This window comes from Salmo salar, chromosome ssa12 (assembly GCF_905237065.1).
Source record: "Salmo salar chromosome ssa12, Ssal_v3.1, whole genome shotgun sequence".
In the NCBI taxonomy this organism is placed as follows: domain Eukaryota; kingdom Metazoa; phylum Chordata; class Actinopteri; order Salmoniformes; family Salmonidae; genus Salmo; species Salmo salar.
The window spans coordinates 73,859,023-73,885,544 of NC_059453.1; positions in this window are offsets into that span (position 1 = coordinate 73,859,023).

Consider the following 26,522-nt stretch of genomic DNA (forward strand, 5'->3'; position numbering starts at 1 on the left):
CTCGGTCAGCGCTCCTGAGGTCCTCTGCTCAGGTTCAACGACAGGCCAACCGTCATTGCCGCCCGTGTCTCCTCCTGCGTCCAGACCAGATGGTCTGGTCGTCCACTAGGGATCTTCCTCTACTCGTGGAATCTAGGAAGTTGGCTCCCCGGTACGTTGGGCCATTCAAGGTTCTTTAGCGCATCAATCCTGTGGCCTTTTGCCTTCGTCTTCCCCGGTCCATGAGGGTCCATCCCACCTTCCACATCTCCAGACTCAAGCCTGTGGTATTCAGTCCTCTGGTTCCGGCCACTCGGCCTCTACCTCTGCCTCGCATGATAACGGGACAGCCAGCCTACACGGTGCAATGTATCCTCTCCAGCCGTCAGATCCGGTGGGGGACTCAGTATTTCGTAGAAGGGTTACGGCCCTGAGGAACGTTCCTGGGTTCCGACCCGGGACATATCCTCACTTCTGCCGTTTTTTTTGCGCCTGGGTTCAAGTTTATACGAGACTGACTGTCACACATTTTAAGCTCATCTTTCTAAAAAATAAAATGTTTTAGAATATTTAGGCTAGTTAGCTGACCAACTCCTTGACCCTGCTTTGTAGTATACCCCTCTGATTGTCAATGAACATCAACGTATTATGGTAAACAGCTCTTTTCCCCTCTTGATAAGGTTGTTAGTTTGTATCTGGGATGTATCAATCACATAATTCAAGAAAAATTGCAATAAAAAAAGTATTATATTTGTGTCTACTGTACATTCAAGTGGAAAATGTTGATTGTGATACGATTAAGGGGGAAAAAAATACCCTACGAGGGTGTGGTGCTTGGCCTTAGATCCTGCCCTCAACAAAGTGATAATTAGCAGACATTGTGCATTTTGAGACAAGCTGTTTATCCCTGCTCTAAGGACACATTAAAGGATAGAGATACATTTCCAAACTCCATTATGTTTTGCTTCAGATGGACAATACAAAACCACAGCATTTTGAGATTTGTGTCAATCCATTATGGCCATTCTGTTGCTGAGGACCCTATTATACTCCTCAATGGACATGGGAACGATTCTCTTCTAGCTTGATAGACACAAACAGCCAAATTCTAGCCACTAGCACTAACAGTTTCTGTGCAAATATTGAACATTAGCATTGAGCTTGCATCATGCATTGATTGGGGATGTTATTGCCTCATTATAACGTGCGTCAATCGATTTAAAATAGTTTAAAAAAATCCCCATCAAACTCTCTCAATTTAAGCTAGAGAAATGTTTTTTTGCATGGGATGCGTCTCAATCCAGGCCAATGTCGGCCTTCCACATCTGTGGTGGAAAGTGGCAGTGTTACAGTGCTGTTTGTCAGACCAGGAGACATCTCAAAAATCGGTCTTCTTACAAGCGTCTGAAATGTTTGGGCTACAAAATAATATGACCCCACTATGGAAAGGGGAGACTCTCACGAACACGATGGGAACACAGGACAAGGAACTCATCTGAAGGTAACCCGGTACAGGTTAAAAAATAAATGGAAGTATGGAGGTAGTTTTGTGACATCAAAAAAAGGGGTTAAAAAAACTCAAATATTTCCTGAGCTTGCCTTATAACTCAAACACTTCAAAACCTTATTCTTTATTTAAATGTTTTTATTGTCTGCTTTTTCCATTCATGAATGTGTTCTTCTATGCCTTTCTATGGGCTATAGTTGTAGACTAATCCCCAAATTCAATATTTTATTTGTTTATATATTTTTTAAACCTACAGGCGTCCTAAAATGCAATATCAAATATCTAAATGATTCATGGCATGACCATCTTAAAACAATTCCATATGTTAGCTTTCGTATATGGGTTCACCTGAGCACAACAATTACATGTGTATAGGGGACAGATTGGAGTGGCAGCAAGCCTCAAACCTTTACTGGTTGAATATTTGCCATGTCCTTGAACTGTTTTGCCATGTAGTCACTGCAACTTTAGAAGCTTTGTTAAGGCCTGTAGAAGACAAATATTCATATATTTGACATGTTGTAATATGAAAACACATTACCTAGCAGCCAACCTACTTGCATCAGTCCCATGTAATTACAGTAAAATACAAACCCTGCCTAACCTAAATGAATTTCATTCATGAATCCATTCATCCATTCATTACAATTACTGTAATAAGATTACATTAAAAGTATTGGCAACGTATAACTGATTACAGTAACATGCTGTACTGTAAATTTACAGCATTATACTGTCAGCAGATTTGCCAGCAAATTACTGTATTTATATAATACAGCTGTGTTTCTGTAATGATTACAGTAGGCTCATTTATGTATAGTGTAATGCTGTATTGTATAATACAGCACTGTTTATCTTACTGTAAAACATTATACAGCATCCCTGCTGTAAAGAAAAATTACAGTATTTACCTGGCAACTTTGCTGCCAGTATAATGCTGTAAATTTACAATGACATTTTTTCAGTGCACCTGTAATTACTGAAAACCTTTAAGTTTTTATTTGCTAAACAACCAAAAGTGCATAGTACCAAAGCTGTGAATCATTTCCCACTGGGCACAGACGTCAATTCAACGTCTATTAAACGTAATTTCATTAAAATGACATGGAAACTATGTTGATTCAACCAGTGTGTGGCCAGTGGGTTGTGACCGCTGGATTAGGAACTACGGACAGCAACTCTCTTAATTTCTCATCATCGTTTTTTGTTGAATATAAACTCAAAACGTATGTAATGGATATGCAAAACAATTCTCCAGGGTCTTTAATTGCATAATAACTGTTTTACTCTGTGGCCCAAGCTGTGAATAGATTTGATGCAGTTTAATTGACAAGTGTGAATGAAGTCTCTGAGGCTTAACAAGTGACATATTTAAAGTCTGTTTCTCACTGTTAGTAGGCCAGCTGTTGCACAACACTAAGCTATGAGATGACACATTTAATTCAAACTCATTTACATAATGCACAATTAAGAGAATCTCTAGATAAATACATGGATTAAAGTAACTGTCCAGTGAAAATCTCACTTTTAAAAGTTCATATTCTATGAACTCATACCCAAATAATGTTGTTGACTCATCATATACTCGTATTTCTGGCCAACGCATGCATCGGAGAAGAAAAACAACAACAAAAAAACACCTCAAACTTGTATCTCAAACTGGGGGGGGGGGGGGGCAGTGGATTCAAAAGCTTTGCACACCGGGTATGCAAAGTGTTCCCATTTTGAACCTGGTGGACCGGGAGATCTGTGGCTAATTCAGTGTGCCTACTTCACTGACCCATCGAATAGCTCAGACTTCCGACTTCTGTGTGTTCAAGACAACTGAGAACTCAAAAACAAAAACGAGATCTGATGGGGGAAAATAGTTTTGAACAGTCATCCATGAGGGCGGCAGGAGCGTTGGGCCAGTAACTGAAAGGTTGCTGGATCTAATCCCAGAGCTGAAATGGTAAAAAAAAATCTGTTGTTCTGAACAATGCAATTAACCCACCGTTTCCCGGTAGGCCGTCATTGTAAATAAGAATTTGTTCATAACTGACTTGCTTAATTACATTTTTAAAATCCAACTCAGAATTCATGACCTCTTTTTTTCCTGAGTTCCCAGTTGTCTTGAAAGCACCATGACAGCTGCAGGTATCATCAGTCCAGTAAAATAAAAAGCTAATTATTTGCTAATTATTTCAATTTATGTTCAGCTGTGCCTCACAAGTGCTGCACCAACTGATCTATTTTGTTTTCAAAGCTTGAAATATATAATATGGTATGATAAGAACAATATTGTCAGGCCAGTCATATAGCCAATATGCAGTGATAATGTATTAGGCCTACTGCATAAACCTCATTCCAACAGAACTGTTTTGTGAACTTGACTCAGAAAAGTTGGTGACCACTGCAATAGACACACACAGACAAAAATATGACTGAGAGCAGCCCGTCCAGGGAAAAATCCCATCCTCTGTCTTTCATCCCAGAAATGAAAACTTTATAAAATATAGCTGTTAGCAGCAATGAATGGGGTTCACAGGGTGACAGAAAGGTCATTGGATAACAAAGCAAGGACTCTATCATGTAGGAACTATCTTCCTTTATGTGCAATCAGTGAGAGTATTACCATGTTTATCCCTCAATACCACAAGAATGACGCAAGTGAAGTTTAATCTATTGCTCAATGGTGGTAGCGTGACCGACTGAAAGAACAACTAATCATTCTCAAATTCATTAGAAGCTAATTCATTGAGTCTATATACCAAATCTGGAGTCATTCTGACTTATGGCTGATGATAAGAAGAATTTCTAAGTATTGTAAAGTAAAGTGCATCTATAGGTACAGTGCGGCCATATTTGAATGCAGCAACAACAACAAAAAATCAAAACCAATAAAGACTAATGTAATGACTCCAAATACAATATCTGGAGTGAATCTGACATATTGTATATAAGGAGAAGATGATTGCAGATGATTTTGATCATTTGAATTACATATGCAAAGATTGAGTTGATAGTTTCCTTGTTTTTTGAGATATCAATACCAAATTCAGTGTAGTGGGTTTTGGGGGAGAGAGACAAAGAGACAGAGGAAGATGCAGTTACATTTGGATTTGATACAATCCTAGTACTATGATCAGGTGCAAATCTATTAGGGTAAGGGGGTTCATAGTCTGAGCTTCATTTGGCTCACCCGACAGCATGAGGTTGGCGCCTAAAACTAGAAATATTAATACAGAAGTAGGCATACAGTGCCTTGCAAAAGTACATTTACATTTAAGTCATTTAGCAGACGCTCTTATCCAGAGCGACTTACAAAATGGTGCATTCACCTTATGATATCCAGTGGAACAACCACTTTACAATAGTGCATCTAAATCTTTTAAGGGGGGGGGGTTAGAAGGATTACTTTATCCTATCCTAGGTATTCCTTAAAGAGGTGGGGTTTCAGGTGTCTCCGGAAGGTGGTGATTGACTCCGCTGTCCTGGCGTCGTGAGGGAGCTTGTTCCACCATTGGGGTGCCAGAGCAGCAAACAGTTTTGACTGGGCTGAGCGGGAACTGTGCTTCCTCAGAGGTAGGGGGGCCAGCAGGCCAGTGGTGGATGAACGCAGTGCCCTTGTTTGGGTGTAGGGCCTGATCAGAGCCTGAAGGTATGGAGGTGCCGTTCCCTTCACAGCTCCGTAGGCAATCACCATGGTCTTGTAGCGGATGCGAGCTTCAACTGGAAGCCAGTGGAGAGAGCGGAGGAGCGGGGTGACGTGAAAGAACTTGGGAAGGTTGAACACCAGACGGGCTGCGGCGTTCTGGATGAGTTGTAGGGGTTTAATGGCACAGGCAGGGAGCCCAGCCAACAGCGAGTTGCAGTAATCCAGACGGGAGATGACAAGTGCCTGGATTAGGACCTGCGCCGCTTCCTGTGTGAGGCAGGGTCGTACTCTGCGAATGTTGTAGAGCATGAACCTACAGGATCGGGTCACCGCCTTGATGTTAGTGGAGAACGACAGGGTGTTGTCCAGGATCACGCCAAGGTTCTTAGCACTCTGGGAGGAGGACACAAGGGAGTTGTCAACCGTGATGGCGAGATCATGGAAGGGGCAGTCCTTCCCCGGGAGGAAGAGCAGCTCCGTCTTGCCGAGGTTCAGCTTGAGGTGGTGATCCGTCATCAACACTGATATGTCTGCCAGACATGCAGAGATGCGATTCGCCACCTGGTTGTCAGAAGGGGGAAAGGAGAAGATTAATTGTGTGTCATCTGCATAGCAATGATATGAGAGACCATGTGAGGATATGACAGAGCCAAGTGACTTGGTGTATAGCGAGAATAGGAGAGGGCCTAGAACAGAGCCCTGGGGGACACCAGTGGTGAGAGCGCATGGTGAGGAGACAGATTCTCGCCACGCCACCTGGTAGGAGCGACCTGTCAGGTAGGACGCAATCCAAGCGTGGGCCGCGCCGGAGATGCCCAACTCGGAGAGGGTGGAGAGGAGGATCTGATGGTTCACGGTATCAAAGGCAGCAGATAGGTCTAGAAGGATGAGAGCAGAGGAGAGAGAGTTAGCTTTAGCAGTGCGGAGAGCCTCCGTGACACAGAGAAGAGCAGTCTCAGTTGAATGCCCAGTCTTGAAACCTGACTGATTAGGATCAAGAAGGTCATTCTGAGAGAGATAGCAGGAGAGCTGGCCAAGGACGGCACGTTCAAGAGTTTTGGAGAGAAAGGAAAGAAGGGATACTGGTCTGTAGTTGTTGACATCGGAGGGATCGAGTGTAGGTTTTTTCAGAAGGGGTGCAACTCTCGCTCTCTTGAAGACGGAAGGGACGTAGCCAGCGGTCAAGGATGAGTTGATGAGCGAGGTGAGGAAGGGGAGAAGGTCTCCGGAAATGGTCTGGAGAAGAGAGGAGGGGATAGGGTCAAGTGGGCAGGTTGTTGGGCGGCCGGCCGTCACAAGACGCGAGATTTCATCTGGAGAGAGAGGGGAGAAAGAGGTCAAAGCACAGGGTAGGGCAGTGTGAGCAGGACCAGCGGTGTCGTTTGACTTAGCAAACGAGGATCGGATATCGTCAACCTTCTTTTCAAAATGGTTGACGAAGTCATCCGCAGAGAGGGAGGAGGGGGGGAGGGGGAGGAGGATTCAGGAGGGAGGAGAAGGTAGCAAAGAGCTTCCTAGGGTTAGAGGCAGATGCTTGGAATTTAGAGTGGTAGAAAGTGGCTTTAGCAGCAGAGACAGAAGAGGAGAATGTAGAGAGGAGTGAGTGAAAGGATGCCAGGTCCGCAGGGGAGGCGAGTTTTCCTCCATTTCCGCTCGGCTGCCCGGAGCCTTGTTCTGTGAGCTCGTAGTGAGTCGTCGAGCCACGGAGCAGGAGGGGAGGACCGAGCCGGCCTGGAGGATAGGGGACAGAGAAAATCAAAGGATGCAGAAAGGGAGGAGAGGAGGGTTGAGGAGGCAGAATCCGGAGATAGGTTGGAGAAGGTTTGAGCAGAGGGAAGAGATGATAGGATGGAAGAGGAGAGAGTAGCGGGAGAGAGAGAGCGAAGGTTGGGACGGCGCAATACCATCCGAGTAGGGGCAGAGTGAGAAGTGTTGGATGAGAGCAAGAGGGAAAAGGATACAAGGTAGTGGTCGGAGATTTGGAGGGGAGTTGCAATGAGATTAGTGGAAGAACAGCATCTAGTAAAGATGAGGTCAAGCGTATTGCCTGCCTTGTGAGTAGGGGGAGAAGGTGAGAGGGTGAGGTCAAAAGAGGAGAGGAGTGGAAAGAAGGAGGCAGAGAGGAATGAGTCAAAGGTAGACGTGGGGAGGTTAAAGTCACCCAGAACTGTGAGAGGTGAGCCATCCTCAGGAAAGGAACTTATCAAGGCGTCAAGCTCATTGATGAACTCTCCAAGGGAACCTGGAGGGCGATAAATGATAAGGATGTTAAGCTTGAAAGGGCTGGTAACTGTGACAGCATGGAATTCAAATGAGGAGATAGACAGATGGGTCAGGGGAGAAAGAGAGAATGTCCACTTGGGAGAGATGAGGATTCCAGTGCCACCACCCCGCTGGCTCGATGCTCTAGGGGTATGCGAGAACACGTGGGCAGACGAAGAGAGAGCAGTAGGAGTAGCAGTGTTATCTGTGGTAATCCATGTTTCAAAACATTATCAAAAATAAAAAATGTAAACATGGTGTGTGCACTTTGCTATGAAGCCCCTAAATAAGATCTAGTGCAACCAATTACCTTCAGAAGTCACATAATTAGTTAAATAATGTCCATTTGTGTGTAATGTAACTTCTCAGGGCTATGTGGGACGCTACCGTCCCACCTGCGGGACACACTATTCAACAGCCAGTGAAATAGCATGGTGCGAAATACAAAACAGCAAAAATCTCACAATTTCATTTTCTCAAACAATCAACTATTTTACACCATTTTAAAGATAAGACTCTCGTTAACCTGTCTGGGCTAGGGGGCAGTATTTTCACGGATGGATGAAAAACGTACCCAATTTAAACAGGGTACTACTCTGGCCCAGAAACTAGAATATGCATATTATTAGTAGATTTGGATAGAAAACACTCTGAAGTTTCTAAAACTGTTTGAATGGTGTCTGTGAGTATAACAGAACTCATATGGCAGGCAAAAACCTGAGAAAAATCCAAGCAGGAAGTGAAAAGTCTGAGAATTGTAGTTCTTCTTTTGATTCTCTATCGAAGCTCCAGTGTCTGTGGGGTGACGTTGCACTTCCTAAGGCTTCCATTGGCTGTCTAAAGCCTTCAGAAAGTGGTTTGAGCATTTTCCTGGCACTGGGCAGAGTATAGGAGCTCAGTTACTGAGTGGTCTGCCTGGCAACAAAGGGATTGGATATGCTCGGTCCCGCGAGCGCGCCCCTCCTTCTTTTTCTTCTTGAATGAATATGCTATTGTCCGGTTGGAATATTATCGCAATTTTATGTTTAAAATACCATAAAGATTGATTTTAAACAGCGTTTGACATGCTTCTAAGTACGGTAATGGAACATTTTGACTTTTCGTCTCTCGTTCCACGCTCGCGCATTATGCCTTTGGATAAGTGATCTGTACGCACGAACAAAACGACTCCGATTTACTATTACAAAAGTACATAAATATGGATTATTTCGAACAAAAACAAAATTTATTGTGGAAGTAGCAGTCCTGGGAGTGCATTCTGACGAAGATCAGCAAAGATATTACAATATTTCTAATATTAATTCTGAATTTAGGTTGCCCCGAATTTGGCGGGTGTCTGAATAGCTCACCGTGATGGCTGAGCTATGTACTCAGAATATTGAAAAATGTGCTTTCTCCATAAAGCTATTTTAAAATCTGACACAGCGGTTGCATGAAGGAGTAGTCTATCTATAATTCTTAAAATAATTGTGATGTATTTTGTCAACGTTTATGATGAGTATTTTTGTAAATTGATGTGCACCTTCACCGAACGTTTTGGTGGGAATACATTTTCAGAATATCACGCGCCAATGTAAAATGCTGTTTTTGGATATAAATAGGAACTTTATCAAACAAAACATACATGTATTGTGTAACATAATGTCCTAGGAGTGTCATCAGTTTTCTATCCAAATCTACTAATAATATGCAAATATTTGACTCTGGGCCCGAGTATTTGGCAGTTTACTCTGGGCACGCTTTTCATCCAAAAACGAAAATACTGCCCCCTATAGCTTTTTAAACCACTGTAAATCCACTCCACAGTGGCCTATCAACTTGAATATTGTTATCGCTAGGATGTCCCTACGATGAACCATACTAAATTTGGTATTGATAACTAAAAAAACTATTAACTCATTCTTTGCATATCTAACACTATTGCTCAAAATCATCTGCAATCATCTTCTCCTCATGAACCATACTTCAAAAATTGTTGCTGAATTCAAATATGGCCGCCTTGTACCTATAGATGCACTTTAGCACATATTATAATGCAAAAAAATACTTTAAAAATATTATTCTTTTGAATCAGATTGACTATAGACTCTGATGAATTTGAGAATGATTAGCTGCTGCATTCAAAGTCGGTCACGCTACCAACCTACAGCTCTAGACTAAACTTCACTTGCAGCATCCTTGTGGTATTGAGTAATAAACATAGTAACGCTTTCACTCATTACACAAAGGAAGATATAGTGCTTGCAAGCACATGATAGAGTGCTTGCTTTGTTATCCAACTGATTTTGTGTCCTTTCTATCATCCTGTGAACCCCATTCATTGCTGCTCGTGGCTATATTTTATAAATTGTTTTCATTTCTATGATGAAAGACAAAGGAGTGGTATTTCTCCCTGGATGGGCTGCTCTCAGACCGGTCTTTGTCTGTGTGTGTGTATTGGATGTGGGCTCACCTGAGCGCTGACACCAACCTGTTGTTTTCCTGATTGCAGTGGGCTGAGAATTAGGACTGGGTCACAGAGGTCTGAGATCTGACAGCACAGAGACCAAAACACTATCGACAGGCTCCGCCAAATGAGCAGTCAGCCACTCAACAACAACAACCACAACAAAAACAATGACAGACACAGCTCCGACATCTCTGTCTTTCAAAGACACCCTGCTTCTCTACCTTGTGAGTCGATTACGTTTGAGCTATTCCACTTAGCAGTCACGTCTCACCAGTGTCTGAATATTCCTGCCTTTGGCCTCCTCCAAACAAGACCACAGCAGTTGGTCCTGCTAGGGAGGGTGTTACGTGGTTTACAGAAGGCTGTGACAAATTTGAGGCATATAAGACAAATATGTCAATGTGTGTCCTTGAGGCAGGGCTAGAATGAAAGCAAAGGGCAACAAAGACACCCAGCTGTGAGAAAAAACACACACGATCCAACATATCTCCCACAGAGTTGTGGAGGATAAACATGTGAGAACATCCAAGCCCACTAATTAAACCTAGAACAAAATTAAAAATATTAAAACAGGAATAGAGCTGGAATAAATATGCATTAATTCATTCATTTTAATTACATTCGTGAAATATTGTTTGCCATGAATGGAGTACCACAAACTGTTGACTATAATATAGGCAACAAACCTAGTCGTTTGCAAAGACTGAATACATATTGTGGATGGATGGATATACACTACATGACCAAGAGTACGTGGACACCTGCACGTCGAACATTCCAAAATCATGGGCATTAATATGGAGTTGGTCCCCCCTTTGCTGCTATAACAGCCTCCACTCTTCTGGGAAGGCTCTCCACTAGAAGATGGAACATTGCTGCAGAGACTTGCTTCCATTCAGCCACAAGAGCATTAGTGAGGTCGGGCACTGATGTTGGGCGATTAGGCCTGGCTCATAGTCGGCATTCCAATTCATCCCAAAGGTGTTCGATGGGGTTGAGGTCAGGGCTCTGTGCAGGCCAGTCAAGTTCTTCCACACCGGTCTTGACAAACCATTTCTCTATGGATCTCGCTTTGTGCATGCGGACATTCTCATGCTGAAACAGGAAAGTGCCTTCCCCAAACTGTTGCCACAAAGTTGGCAGCACAGAATCTTCTAGAATGTCATTGTATGCTGTAGCGTAACAATTTCCCTTCACTGGAACTAAGGGGCCTAGCCCGAACCATGAAAAACATCCCCAGACCATTATTCTTCCCCGAGCAAACTTTACAGCTGACACTAGGCATTGGGGCAGGTAGAGTTCTCCTGGCATCCGCCAAACCCAGATTCATCCGTCGGACTACCAGATGGTGAAGCGTGATTCATCACTCCAGAGAACGCATTTCCACTGCTCCAGAGTCCAATGGCGGTGAGCTTTACACCACTCCAGTCAACGCTTGGCATTGCGCATGGTGATCTGAGGTTTGTGTGAGGCTGCTCGGCCATGGAAACCCATTTCATGAAGCTCCCGATGAACAGTTCTTGTGCGGACGTTGCTTCCAGAGGTAGTTTCAAACTCGGTAGTGAGTGTTGCAACCAAAGACAGATGATTTTTACATGCTACGCGCTTCAGCACTCGGCGATCCCATTCTGTTAGCTTGTGTACCACTTCGCGGCTGAGCCATTGTTGCTCCTAGACGTTTCCACTTCACAATAACAGCACTTACAGTTGACAGTGGCAGCTCTAGCAGGGCAGAAATTTGACAAACTGACTTGTTGGAAAGGTGGCATCCTATGACAGTGCCACGTTGAAAGTCACTGAGCTCTTCAGTAAGGCCGTTCTACTACCAATGTTTGTCTATGGATATTGCTCGATTTTATACACCTGCCAGCAGTGGGTGTGGCTGAAATAGCCAAATCCATTCATTTGAAAGGGTGTCCACATACTTATGGTCACATTTTGTTTCTCATAAATTACAATTCTGTAATGCCTTCTGTTCTGCATTGAAAATTTACTTTGTGTGTAACTGATAGCGAAACACTCTCACTCTCTTTCTGTTCTTCTCTCTTTCTCTCGCCCTCCCTCCCTCCATTCGCTCTCTTTTCCTAAGGCATCTGGTGGCAGAGGTGCAGCATTGCATTCATCTTAATAATGACTGTGTCATTGCCTGTGCATGCTGGGTGAGCTTCACTCTATACCTTTAGCAGACCTCCTACCCAGGTTGGCCAAAACACTGCTCTGCATCCCGCTTCACCAACTCACTCATTCATAACCCCACTCCCATTGGCTTCTCCTACACTAGCCAGCCAAACTATCTAGTCCCCTCAACTTTTCATTTTTACATTTACATTTTAGTAATTTAGCAGAAGTGAGTGCATACATTTTGGTACTGTTTAGTCAGACTTTCGTACTGTTTAGGCAGACGTCCACTCCCATCACCTTCTCTGACTCATAACAGATCACAATCAAAAAGATCACAATCAAAACAATCTCTTTCAGTTTTCTTTGTGGACTCATTGCACTCAACACTCAAAACCTCCTATCTAAGCAACATAGAAATATTACGGACTGACATAGGCTTCATATCAACGCTTCTGCTGGTCTCCATGCCCTGCTGTTAACGCTCCAATAGCTGCGTCTGATCATTTGCTGGCTATTATCTCTTTATAGTTTGATAATCACCAGCTTTATCCTGCTCAGTGATGCACCTACTGAGCCTTTGAGAGGTGTCGATGCTCCTCTGTTTGGGTCATCACTTTCAAAACAACAACCTCCCAATATCAGGAAATAACAAACTTCAAAAGTCACAATGTGTGAATACGTCTTTGTTCCTGACAAATTATGCTTTTGTCAGCCTTACAATCTTGGTACCGGTTTATAATCAGTAGCAATATCTGTGGCTGAAATACTTTTGTACAAGGGTGTTATCATTAAACTCAGTAACTGATCATTTGGAATAAGTCAAAATGCTGGGCTTTGCCAATTTTATGTGAGAGGAGGATTGGGTAAATATTATCAAATATAATTAGATAATCAAGATAGTCATTTTCATATCCTTGAGTAACATCATGTACTATTGACTAACCACATTCCGCACAAATTTGTGCAACCGTGGCATTCAAACGAGGCTGGAATGAAAACTAATGGGACTGTAGCTACTGTGTTGGCATCAAAATCTGGGGTGTGAACTACGCTTCTATTCAAGCGTTGATTGACATGGTAATGGCCGATAGTATTGGAGAAAAGTTGAAAAAAACTGACCCTCTCTGATGCTGTACGTTAAATTGTGGCATGTCATGACGTAAAGTACAGCACACATAATGCAACTCATTCTGTGTCGTACAGCCTCTCTCTACCAGGTGTAGTGCTTCTCTCGCAGATTTAAAAACAAAAAAAGGGACAGGGACAGGTTGTACAACTGAATGTACAGTTCAATTGTACAACTGAATGCATTAATTTTTGCATCGTCATTGCAAGCCATCATGACTCTCAAAAGCCGTGATAGCCGCTATTTACTTCTGGAGATAACTTTAGTGCCACCTTAAAAACCCGATTCAAATTCCATACAAACCTTCAAATAGGTACGTAATGACACTTTATATAAACTCTTTATAGTGTTTTATTTACATTTTAGAGGTGATAAATTGGACAGATTAGGTGAAAAAAAAGGTTCCCCACACGGCTTATCTCCCCTTTCCCTATTATGCAGTAGGTTTCACTTCCCCACCCGGCATTTTTAAAAAGACCGGAGCTTAATGCCTTCTTCAATCATGCAGAGACGGGCAGCATGAAGGTCTCATCAATGATTTTGCAGGAAAGGGGAGAAATTGTGCTTTACAATGGTATTCATATTACAGTTGTCCTTGAAGTATTACCTTTTTTGAGCGCTAAAACAAGGTCAATTGTACATTACAGCGCGATGTACAAAAGCGCGTTAGCTAACATTAATTTTGTTATCTTATTATGAATGTTTTTATTTAATCAATAAAAATCTTAAGTTGCTCTCATGTCTATCTTTTCCTTGAAGCTGTGATAAGCTTAGACATTTTATATACAGTTGAAACACTCAAACTGTCATTTTCCAAAATTGGCGCCCAACATGGAGCCAGTGCAGTCTTCTAAACAGCAACAACTCAGGGTAGTTATGCTGTCACTCTTGGGAGTTTTTTTCCTTATATGGAATATGAGTCCTATAATTTGCACAGTCCCCCAACACATGGATATTCGACAGTGGGCTTCAAGGGGTCGACGTGATAAATAATAATTACTCACCGATGCTAAGTGATACTCTGAATGTGTGCTGCCATGTAGAACAACAACAGCTAATTAATTAACCTCACGAGGGACAAACAAGAAGTGTCACTTTCAACATTAGTTAACAAGTCAAAGTCCCCAAACAATTAGCTGTACAAGACCGACAACACTACCTACTGTATTCTGGAAGGAAACCATTCAGATAGTTAAAAAGGCACCAGAGTATTCCGTACAGCAATATATGTGATATGGTCTTTACAGGTTAAGATGTTGCTTATTATTATAGTTCTGCATTCAGTATTATACCATATCCATATATATTTTAAACCATATAAATTAGTTATGCCCCAGCTAGCATACTACTTTTACAATCTGACAAAGACAAACATCTATGTGAGAGTGAACAGGGAGAGAGGGGACTCCTATACTATAGCTATGTTCCTACATATTCTGTGTGCAATGTTCCGAGGTGGGAAGTGAATCGGAACAAGGAAATGTGTCTAAGCTTGTCACACTGATGTCACAGGCGTTGCTGTCACGGCAACGCGCTGCAGGACATTAAACAGGAATAGGAGATGGCATTGTTGTCATTCATTGTCTCAGAAAGGCGTACCAAGTTGTTGATGTGCCATCTCACTTCCCAACATCAAATGACGAGGTCCCAAAGATTGAGTCAGTGATAACAGACATATAGTATTTAGAGACCGATCACTTACCTCCCTTTGGGTTTTAATCCTGAGGCGTAGGCATAAATTGCCATATGGCTGGGCCTGAGTAAACGTGACTGGGCCAACATTTTCCAGCAAAAATACCCAGACATCAGTGGTGTAGTTGTGGTGCATGGGTAAGCGGGTATACTCTAATTTGGCAAAACATTTCCCAAACAGCCTGCCTGGCGAATGAAAGGCGCCCTGTGTGAAAAATTCTATGAGAAAGAGATGTAGGTACTGTATCTCTGAATGACCTAAAATCATGACAATGTGAAATGCATTCCCCAATGATATCCAGAATTAAATAATAGGCCTAGCCCTTATGGCTGATATGTTAGGCTAAGGGACCAGATAAGTGCAGCGGTAAGAAAGGGAACATATTTCTGTGGCGGTGCTTTACATAAGAACGGGATACTCGAGGAGTTCCTACACTTCACAGCAGCTGAAGGCTTGGATGCTAGTAGCTGCTGATTCATCTCTGTATTGTGCGTATTGTTAGAGGAGATGTATGGCCTAGGCTGCATTCAATTCCATACACCATGGTTTCCACATATTTCTACCCTAATATTACCATTCTTGTATAACTTTTCTAGGCTGCAGTCTTTCTGTAGGCGTAGGCTATTTCGTCTAAAGGGGAAATGGTGATCGCTACCGGATCGAGTCAGCGCCCTGGCTGAAACCTCATAGCCTGTCCCTAAAGCTCTTCTATTGAGAAGCAAAATAAAGAGGCTAAACCGTAAAACTCATGAGACATGGGAATAAATGCACAATTCTTGTTGTGAATGCGAATATCTGGAGTCAGAGAAACAGAGGCCCACTAATATACTACTTGTGGTGTCGAAGGTTGCTGAAAGGTGTGTAGCAGAGCAACTGATAGCCCACCTCAACAACAGCCCCTTCACATTACACTCCATGCAGTTTGGCTTCAGAGCAGAACACTGATAGTGTTAACCATGAGGTTCTCATCACAAAACTGTCCAAGTTCAACTTTTCCCCAGATGCCTTGAGATGGATGAAATCATACCTTGAAGGCCGAACCCAGTGTGTCAGAGTGAGCAATGAGCTGTCGCCCATTCTCAGCTATGATGTGGGCGTGCCCCCAAGGGTCAATACTGGGGCTCATCCTGTTCAGCCTGTACATGAATGATCAGCCTTCTGTCTGTACTGGGTCTGAAGTTCAAATGTATGCAGATGATATAGTGGTATATGTGCATGCAAAGAGCAAACAAGCTGCACAAGAACTCACTACTGTAACGGTCCAGGTTACAAAGTGGCTCAGTGACTCATGTTTGCATCTCAATGTGAAAAAAAGTCTGCATGTTCTTCATAAAGAGGGCAACTGATGCTACTGAGCCAGATGTCTATGTGTCAGGGGAGAAGCTCCAGGTTGTATCCGATTATAAGTACCTTGGCATCATACTTGATTCCAACCTCTCTTTTAAAAAGCCGTTGAAAAGGTAACTCAAAAACCAAATTCAACCTATCTAATTTCCGATTCATACGAAATTGTTTGACTCCAGAGGTAGCAAAACTGTACTTCAAATCTATGATACTCTCCCACTTAACATACTGTTTGACTAGTTTGGCCCAAGCTTGATGTACAACATTAAAACCCATTCAGTCTGTCTACAAACAGGCTCTCAAAGTGCTTGATAGAAAGCCCAATAGCCATCATCACTGTTACATCCTCAGAAAGCATGAGCTCCTGAGTTGGGAAAATCTTATGCAATACAACGATTAATGTCTGGTATTCAAGATCCTAAATGGCCTGGCTCCAACTCCACTTAGTACTATTGTTAAACATAAAACTTTTGTCAGCCAAGCCGCATTACCTTCTCGTAGTGCTGAAAAATATAGACCTATGCTATGGTTTCACACTCGCATATATATTTATATATTTATTTTGTGATTAAACATTTTAAAAATGCATATTTTTCAAGGAGTGCTGCAGCACACTCAGCACCCCAACTTCCTACGGCTATGCGTGCAGTGAGCATGCATGGAACCACTTTGACTTGATCACGATTCCTCTCTACAAATGAATAGTCCTTGGAGTCATGGTAAAGTTTATTTAAAACATTACCCCAGATTTGATTGCCTTGCACATAGCCTTCAAATGTATCCAGTGCAAAATAGTGGGGTTTGCTAGCCTGGTGCTTGAAGCATGCCTCGCAAACGTGCTTACAAACCTTATATCTGTCTCTAACAAATGAGCCTTCCATAGTGGCCTCGGGGAAATGTCTACACATTTTACAGAAAAGGGCATTCCTTGTCGAACTGTATTCCAGACAATAAAACTGTCCAATCCAATTCCATGACAAACAACACAATTTTCCACTGATCACTGTAATGGGAAACACTCGCATTTTTGGTAGTGTGGGTGGTTCATCAACTGCAGACAAATCCACAGGTGGACTCACCGTGATGACATGCTCACCGTGATGAGCCGGGGCTTGGCGATGGTGAGCTAGCTGGGCTGTGGAAGTTGAAACATTAGCCATGCTAACTTCCTCATGCACTGACATGCTAGCCCCCTCATGGGCTGACGACAACAGATTGGGCTCAGCCGATGGAGGTAGTGGAGCAGGTTTTGTGTCTTCATCCTCCATCCATGGCTTTTTTTTAAAGCGCATGAGTGAACTTTGTTTGGCCATAACTTGTGACTAGCTAGCTAGCGCTAGTTCACATTAGCAAAGAATTGCAGAGGGTCAAAACTATTTTCCCACTGTTAGCTAGCTAGTAGGTATGCGTGTATGTGAGATTAGTCAGGAGACAATACAAACAACAAATAAAATACGTTTATTTCTTTTTTTAGGCCATCCTGATTGGGTGGGCCAGTGTTCAATCCGGCATGGCCTCTGCCCGGCCTGGCCGGCCTGCCGTGGCTTCACTTCTGTTTTACATTGTTTGTTTCATGTTGATGTCGGTATGGAGCGATTCATATTCCACTCTATCATTCACTTTCCCCCATGAAACTCCATTGCTAATCAACACAGGACAAGCAGCTGGGTATGGAGAATATGCTGCATTAAATCCACCCTGAGAGACTACACATTAAAAATCATAAACTGAGCATTATATTCACCGCTAGACCTTTCTCTAAACCAAGGGTGCCATTAGGATGTATTTATATGCATGATGCATATTATATTCACTTCAGGATGATTCATCTCAGCTGGCTGCTTCATAGACAAGAGAAATCAGATTTCCCTCCACACTAGAACAGGGTTATTGGCACCTCAATAGCCCACGATTGGCGTAGGCTATAGACAACTAATTGACTCGCCTTAGGAAAAGTGACGCTGCAATGATCCTGGATTCAAGCTCAACTTAACTCTCTCACAGCAGAAGGGGACAGGAAATCTATCAAAGTGAAAAAACAGATAAATCAATGGGCAAAACAAACTAGCAGGACTCTTAGTAGCTATTCATTATTAATCCAGTAGTGGTTTAAAGCTGATGACCTGGAGCAGATGGTCAGTTCCCCAGTTTACCTGCTGTGTTAGGCTGTGGTGCAAACACTTACCATAACATTGTCAAAGAAGCAAAGTAGAAGTTAATATTATTTATACAAGTGGGTATAATCCTGAATGCTGATTGGTTAAAACAGCATTCCAGCCAGTGTCTATTCCACAATTTACCACCGGCTAAATCTATGACGTTAAAATTCCTATTTACTCTGTTCCATCTGACTGTGCAATCCACTGTCTCATCAGCCCAGCAAGGCAATTTATAAACTTGATCTCCACTATAAAAAGCATGTAGAGATTATCTCAGTTTCTTTCAGACTAGCATTTAGCTTTCAACAGTGGAGATTTGTATAAACCTTTGTCTGTCTCTCCGACATTTGCAATATCTTGTCACAGCCATCTTCAAAAATGGACCAAGGCGCAGCGGGAATGTGGATACTCATAGTTTTTTTTAAACAAACACAAGTAAAGCATCCACAGGGAAAACAATAAACGATACTCACGAAGATAGGAACAGTTTTGCAGGCACACAACATGCAGTGCAAAAACAACTACCCACAACCCCAAAGAAAAACATACACTCCTATATAGGACTCCCAATCAAAGGCAACTCAACACACCTGCCTTCAATTGGGAGTCCCAATCACCAACACAACCATTCACACACACAAAACCCCTGCCACATCCTGACCAAAACTAACACCATTACGCCCTCTGCTGGTCAGGACGTGACAGTACCCCCCCCCCCCCCCCAAGGTGCAGACCCCGGAATGCACCTAAAAGAAAAAACAAACCCCCAAACAACAAAAAATATCCCCCTAAACAATAAGGGAGGGAAGGGAGGGTGGCGGCCGTCAACGACGGCACTGTGCTACATCCTCCCTCCCCAACCCACCTCTCCTGGAGGTGGCTCAGGTGCAGGACGTGGACCTCGCTCCACCTTCGGCGTCGCCCACTTCGGTGGCGCCGATAGCTGCGCCGGGCAGACGGGCCACTCGGGCTGACCCTGGCAGACGGACCACTCTGGCTGGACCGGAGGACAGGCGGGCCACTCGGGCTGGCCCGGAGGACAGGCGGGCCACTCGGGCTGGACCGGAGGACAGTCGGCCACTCGGGCTGGACCGGAGGGCAGTCGGGCCACTCTGGCAGCTCCGGGCAGTCGGGCTACTCTGGCAGCTCCGGGCAGTCGGGCCACTCTGGCAGCTCCGGGCAGTCGGGCCACTCTGGCAGCTCCGGGCAGTCGGGCCGCTCTGGCAGCTCCGGGCAGTCGGGCCGCTCTGGCAGCTCCGGGCAGTCGGGCCGCTCTGGCAGCTCCGGGCAGTCGGGCCGCTCTTGCAGGTCCTGACTAGCGGGCGGCTCTGGCGACTCATGACTGGCGGGCGGCTCTGGCGACTCATGACTGGCGGCGGCTCTGGCGACTCATGACTGGCGGGCGGCTCTGGCGACTCATGACTGGCGGGCGGCTCTGGTGACTCTTGACTGGCGGGCGGCTCTGGTGACTCTTGACTGGCGGGCGGCTCTGGTGACTCTTGACTGGCGGGCAGCTCTGGTGACTCTTGACTGGCGGATAGCTCTGGTGACTCTTGACTGGCGGACAGCTCTGGTGACTCTTGACTGGCGAGGCTAGGCTGACGCACTAGACGCCTGATGCGTGGGGCTGGTACTGGACGTGCCAGCCTAGAGACACGCACCTCCATGCTAGTGCATATAGCGGGAAACACCGGACCGTCGAGGCGCACTGGCGGTCTTGGGCGCAGGTTTGGCATCACCCCTTCCGGCTCGATGCTCACCTCGCCCTGGCACATGTGGGGCGCTGGTACAGGGCGGACTGGGCTGTGCGTATGTATAGACGAGATGGTGCGTACCTCAGCGTAACATGGAGCCCTCCACCTCATACGCACCTCCCTGTAATCACGGGTAGCTGGCTTACGGCTCTTCCTTGGCCTGGCCAAACTACCCGTGTGCCCCCCCCAAAACAATTCTTGGGGGTGCCTCTCGGGTTTCCTACCCAGCCGTGTTCCCTCATACCGCTGCCGTTGGTTCCTCTGTCCAGCTGCCTCCACTCTCCTGAGTGCCTCCACCTGTTTCCATGGGAGGCGATCCCTTCCGGCCAGGATCTCTTCCCAAGTGTAGACTCCCTTGCCGTCCAGGACGTCCTCCCATGTCCATTCATCCACCCGATGCTCCCTCCTCTTCCGCTGCTTGGTCCTTTTGTGGTGGGTAGTTCTGTAACAGCCGTCTTCAAAAATGGACCAAGGCGCAGCGGGAATGTGGATACTCATAGTTTTTTTTAATAAACACAAGTAAAGCATCCACAGGGAAAACAATAAACGATACTCACGAAGATAGGAACAGTTTTGCAGGCACACAACATGCAGTGCAAAAACAACTACCCACAACCCCAAAGAAAAACACACACTCCTATATAGGACTCCCAATCAAAGGCAACTCAACACACCTGCCTTCAATTGGGAGTCCCAATCACCAACACAACCATTCACACACACAAAACCCCTGCCACATCCTGACCAAAACTAACACCATTACGCCCTCTGCTGGTCAGGACGTGACATATCTTTTCAATACTTAAATTCGATCTCCAGCTGTCGCATAGTAATTAATGTGTCTGAGTCGGGATGAGACAGATAGAAAGGCAGCTTTTCTCTGCCAGTCGAAATCATGAATCAGCATATTTTTATGGATATATACAAAGAATCAATATCAATAGAAAACAGGTAAAACAAAACAAAGTGCAGCTAGTTTGCAGTCTTTCCAGCTTCAGTTTGAAGTGATTGTGTTAGCTGTGTTGTTGGCTAGCTCCTTTGAACAACAGTGTCCAGACGAGAGAGCACATTTTCTATGCCAGGTGAAATCGGTCATCATTAGCTCATTGTTATGGATGTTGTTGTTACAGCTCATTGTTACAGCTTAAACAAACACAAATGCAGCTACTTTGTTGTTATTCTGGCTGCACTGTTTGATGTGATTTAAGTTAGCCATAGTAGGCTAGTTAGCAAGCAAGGGAAAAGAACGTTGCCAGCCAGTATGACAATACAACATTTAGAACAAACGACTGGGTCGCATCCATAGATACAGAACAAAAACGACTTGGTCGCGTCTCTGGCAACCGAACCGATAAAACAAAGGACCAGTCAGCTTGGGTAGCAACCCTAGATGTGTCTGGACTATATCTTGTGGAAAGATGAATTAGTATTAATAAATTCATCATAATAACATGTTTAATGAAAATATGTAAATCATTATTTGAAGATGTTGGTAACCTGTTGTGTAAAAGTGATAATGCCCTCGAATCCAGTGTTTGGAGGATATATTGGCATGAATTCGTCTCGGGCCTAGCAACACCAATGCCAATATTTCCTCCAAACACCGGCTTCTCTGGCATTATCACTTAAATAGCACACCGGATTCTGACACAATGTTGCTAAGAAAATCATTATACTCTGACTGGTTATGACAGCACAACATATTTCAATATTGCAACATCAATATGAAAAGAGAATATACGGTACAAATATAGGAGGAACACAAAACATTTAAACCTTCCCAAATACCTTATATGTGTCACGCCCTGGCCATAGAGAGGGTTTTGTTCTCTATTTTGGTTAGGCCAGGGTGTGACTAGGGTGGGCATTCTATGTAGCCTTTTCTATGTTTTGTGTATTTCTTTGTTTTGGCCGGGTATGGTTCTCAATCAGGGACAGCTATCTATTGTTGTCTCTGATTGGGAACCATACTTAGGTAGCCTTTTCCCACAGGGTTTTTGTGGGTAGTTCATTTCTGTTTAGTGTTTTGCACCTTATGGAACTGTTTCGGTTCTTCTCTTTGTTATTTTTGTTTTAGTGTTCAGCTTATTAAATAAAGCATGAACACTTACCACGCTGCGTTTTGGTCCGATGATTCCCCCTCTTCAGACGACGAAGACTGTTACAATATGCAACTCCTTATTTTGGGACCACATGTCACTTTACTCTGCTTTGAGAGCAATGGGTGGGCACCATTCCTTGTAGGAATTAGGCACCATTAGTATCTGTCATCAGGCTGGGGTTTGTGGCATTAGAATACATTAGAGGGGAATCCTACTCATTGCCTATCATACCAACCAAGGTCAGTCAACCATACCACTAGCATTAGCACACTCTTCGCAGTCAGGGGCAGGCCTTCACAATGAATGCAGTCATTTCCTGATTACACCAAATAAATATTTAATTTATCATGTGAAAATGAACTGCAACATACAATGAAGACAACTTGGCTAGCTGTTAAATGTTTTTACTTCACACATGACTAGAAATTATTTCCAATATTGAGGTGGCATATTGTTGTGGGCAGTCTGTAAAATGCTAACTGATCTACATTTGCATGAAATAACAACCCTTGTCACGTCCTGACAAGTAAAAGTGGTCGTTTGTTATTGTAGTTTGGTCAGGACGTGGCAGGGGGTGTTTGTTTTATGTGTTTCGGTTTTTTTTAATGTTCTATGTTAGTATATTTCTATGTTCGTTCTAGTTTTATGTTCTATTTCTATGTTTAGTTTATTGGGTTGACCTTCAATTGGAGGCAGCTGTTCCTCGTTGCCTCTAATTGAAGGTCCTATTTAGTAGGGGTGTTTTTTCCTGGGTTTTTGTGGGTAGTTGTTCCAAGTGTAGCTGTGTGCCTCACAGGACTGTTTTCTCGTCGTTGTTTTTGTTGAAGTGTTTATTTTGTTTTTCTTCATAATAAAGAAGATGAGTATTCACATTCCCGCTGCGCCTTGGTCCAATTCCTACGACGAACGTGACAACCCTCTATGAAATAAGGCATCAATAGTCACAGCATTCCAATATTTATGGTGCATACTGCTAATGGTATTCTGTTTAGGCCAGGAAAGACATGATCATCATAGTAATAATACCACAACTCTGTGCCTGAACCCCCGTTACCATGAGTAATCATCCAGGATATCACTTGACAGGGTAAAATAACACAGTAGCTAGAAATAGGACAATAAAGACAAAGAGCCTAGGAGGATAACTGGCCATTAGTGGGTGGCCATAGCCAATCTCCCAGACAGATATGTGGGTGATTTACAATTACCCTAGAGGTCCGTTAAACCAGCTGCTAATGTACAGCATAACCCTACAGTCTGAACTAGGATAACAGTTGGTATCACTTGCCTGTCAATACTTCCTATTTAGAGATAAAAGCAGACTTTCAGAGAGGTAACTTAGTTTAAAACTGAGTGGCCTCTCATCTGTTTTTAGAAGAAGAAACTTCTGATTGAAGTAGCTACCCTAACAAATTGATGAGTGATGGATAGATGAATAAAAAGAGAGAAAAATACTGGGGTCAGTTGTCGAACATCTAAGTCTGCACTTGAGCAGAAATAGCAGAAGTGTAAATGGAAATAACAACTCTAGTTATATAAGATATGGGAAAAACAACAAAGCAATTTCGTCTCCTTGCCGATTGTAAATTAAAATCAGAATTTAGTGTGAACATTTTGACCCTAGTCCACTCTGGGAAAAGGTTGGTCAAAACACAATGGAATGAGACAATAAATCACTTGGGCTGCTTGCCGATATAGGCGAGACGAAGAATGACCTGCTGATTTAGTTTTAAACTCCCTATGGGTATTCCCTGATAGATTGAACTTTGCATGACTTTTGAAACACTAATAGCATTGTATAATGCTACTATATACACGTATGGTCCACGCTACTCTACATGTAATGCATTAGCACACACTCTCACAAGGGAAATGCTGTCAGCATTTGCTGTATTGAGGAGTTCAATTTGTTCAGGGGTATAACGAGAGTGTATCAGCTTCTGTCGTGAAACATTGACAGTGCAATAAAATATAAATTGTCAGGGCTCCGGGGTTAGTGTTCGTAGAAAGCCTTTTGGAACAACAGTAAAACTGTTTAAATAGTGCATTAGGCAGAGACAAACTTTACAAAATGGCACAGCCTATACATGATCAGAAAAAAACATATACAATCTGAAGGATTTATTTTTATGTGCAGTCCTCCCTACAAATGCTGTATATCAACAAAAGTGCACAGCCTTGGTTGTGGCCTTGTTCAATAAGTAACGATGAGTAATTGGATCTCACTCTGCTGTATCTTTGTCTCTCAATATCAACTGTTCTTAGACTGAGATTGAACACCTGAACGAACATTGATTTGATTCAACATGAAGTTAATAGAGAATTTCCTCTGCCTTGTGAGTGATGGGATGGAAAGACAGAACAGAACTAGCTTGTGATTCTCCACTGGAACATACAGTTGTGCTGCTTCAGTGAAGTTAAGCGTAAACAGAAACAGGTTGTTTTTTTTGCCACAATGTAACGGCCGTCGTATTGATTGGACCAAAATGCAGCGGGTATGTGAATGCTCATATTTACTTTTATTGAACACTAAACAAAACAAGAAAAAATGAACGACAGCTAAACAGTTTTGCAGGCTAACCACGGCAGTGCAAAAACAACTTCCCACAAAAGACAGGTGGAAAAAGGGCTGCCTAAGTATGGCTCCCAATCAGCGACAACGATGTACAGCTGTCCCTGATTGAGAGCCATACCAGGCCAAAACAAAGAAATACAACACATAGATAGGGTACATAGAATGAACATATAAATAGAGAATATAGAACATACATCAAAACAAACACCCCCTGCTACGCCCTGACCAAACTACAATAACAAATAACCCCTTTTACTGGTCAGGACGTGACACACAATGGGACCGAAATTAATAAATTAATGGAGAGTGTAAACAATACACTGATTCCTTCGCAACTTTTAAAACAATCAGAAGGTTTTTTTAGCTTCTTAGGATTTCTTAGGATTAAAGGAAAATTCCACCCAAAAACTGTCTTTTGGTATTTGTTTCATTAGTCCATCGTTGATTTAGTCCTAAAATGTTTTGTATGCCAGAAATCAAGTTTTCACGATATATAACTTCATACAGGCTGTATTTCTGTATTTTGAAAGTAATATAATTTGATTGCTAACTTGCAAAGCATTTTGGGACTAAATCAACAATGGACTAATGAAACAAATACCAAAATATTGTTTTTGGGTGGAGTTTTCCTTTAACTGTCCGGTTGACAGGTTGTATATTCAAACCTCCTTTGAAACAAACTTTGTCCAACCTTTTCATATCTTGAGAGTGTCCTAAAGTTGAGTCCATGTCCCACTGCATTTATTCTGCATATCCATAAAAACCTCTGCAGTCTTGATTCCTAGAAGGAATGGAAAAATAAACAGCAACTAATACTAGCACATCAATTGTTCAAAAAAGCTACTTCAAAATTGCCAAAAAATAGCTAGCAAATGATAGGTTACAAACTCCCAAGCTAGCTGTACATGTTTTTTTCTCCATCCTTGAATGCAGATATCTATTAAGTTTTATCTAGCATTGGTAATTTGCTAGGTTCTTCCTTTGACTGTGATCCCGCGAGTTCTTCAGTAATTGGTCCCGGTCTTGCGGGAATCCGGACAGTTCTCAAAAACAGGAAGCACATTTCAACCTGTGGTTTAGCAACCTAGCAAGCTTGACCAGATCATAGAGCTAGTTATTATTTCTGACCAATTAATTACACAGTCAGCTGGAAGCCCCACATTCACAACGTGAATCCAAGCATCAAAACATAGACTTTTTAGAAACTCTGAGATATTTTGGGGGAGTTGGCTGTAATGTACCATGGTGTCTACCTCTGTCTGGACTAAATCTTTGTTCAGGACAAAGTGTTTCAAGTTCCACAGTGCATCCAACAAAATGTGGAATACTTACTGTACATAAGAGAGGATAATAAGAAATAACTGCTGAGGATAATGTAGACAGTTGCTTATGATTGACTGAAGATTACAGATTGCATGAGGTGTCTGTGAATTTTTATTAGGATCTAGTGAACATTAGTTTTATTGACTGTGCGAAAAGAAAGGCCAAGGAAAATGATGATTCACAATGACGAGGAAAGTCAACAACAACCCAGTATGAAACTTACCACAAAAACATGAGGAAAAAGATGATTCACAAAAGCAGAAACAGCCTCTACAGAAGACCCTTAACTCCTTCTGCTGCGGCCTGCAACACGGACGTCTGTGCAAAGAAACACGATCTCAAGGTTGTCTCCATTACACGCCTTGACACCATCCATCATTATAAAGTTCATTATCAAGATGTTTTCCTGTGCCATCATTAGTCCTGGGTAACGTGTGGTGATTGATGTGGCCTGGCGCTGACAACACCGCGGGTTGATCCCTGTCATTAAT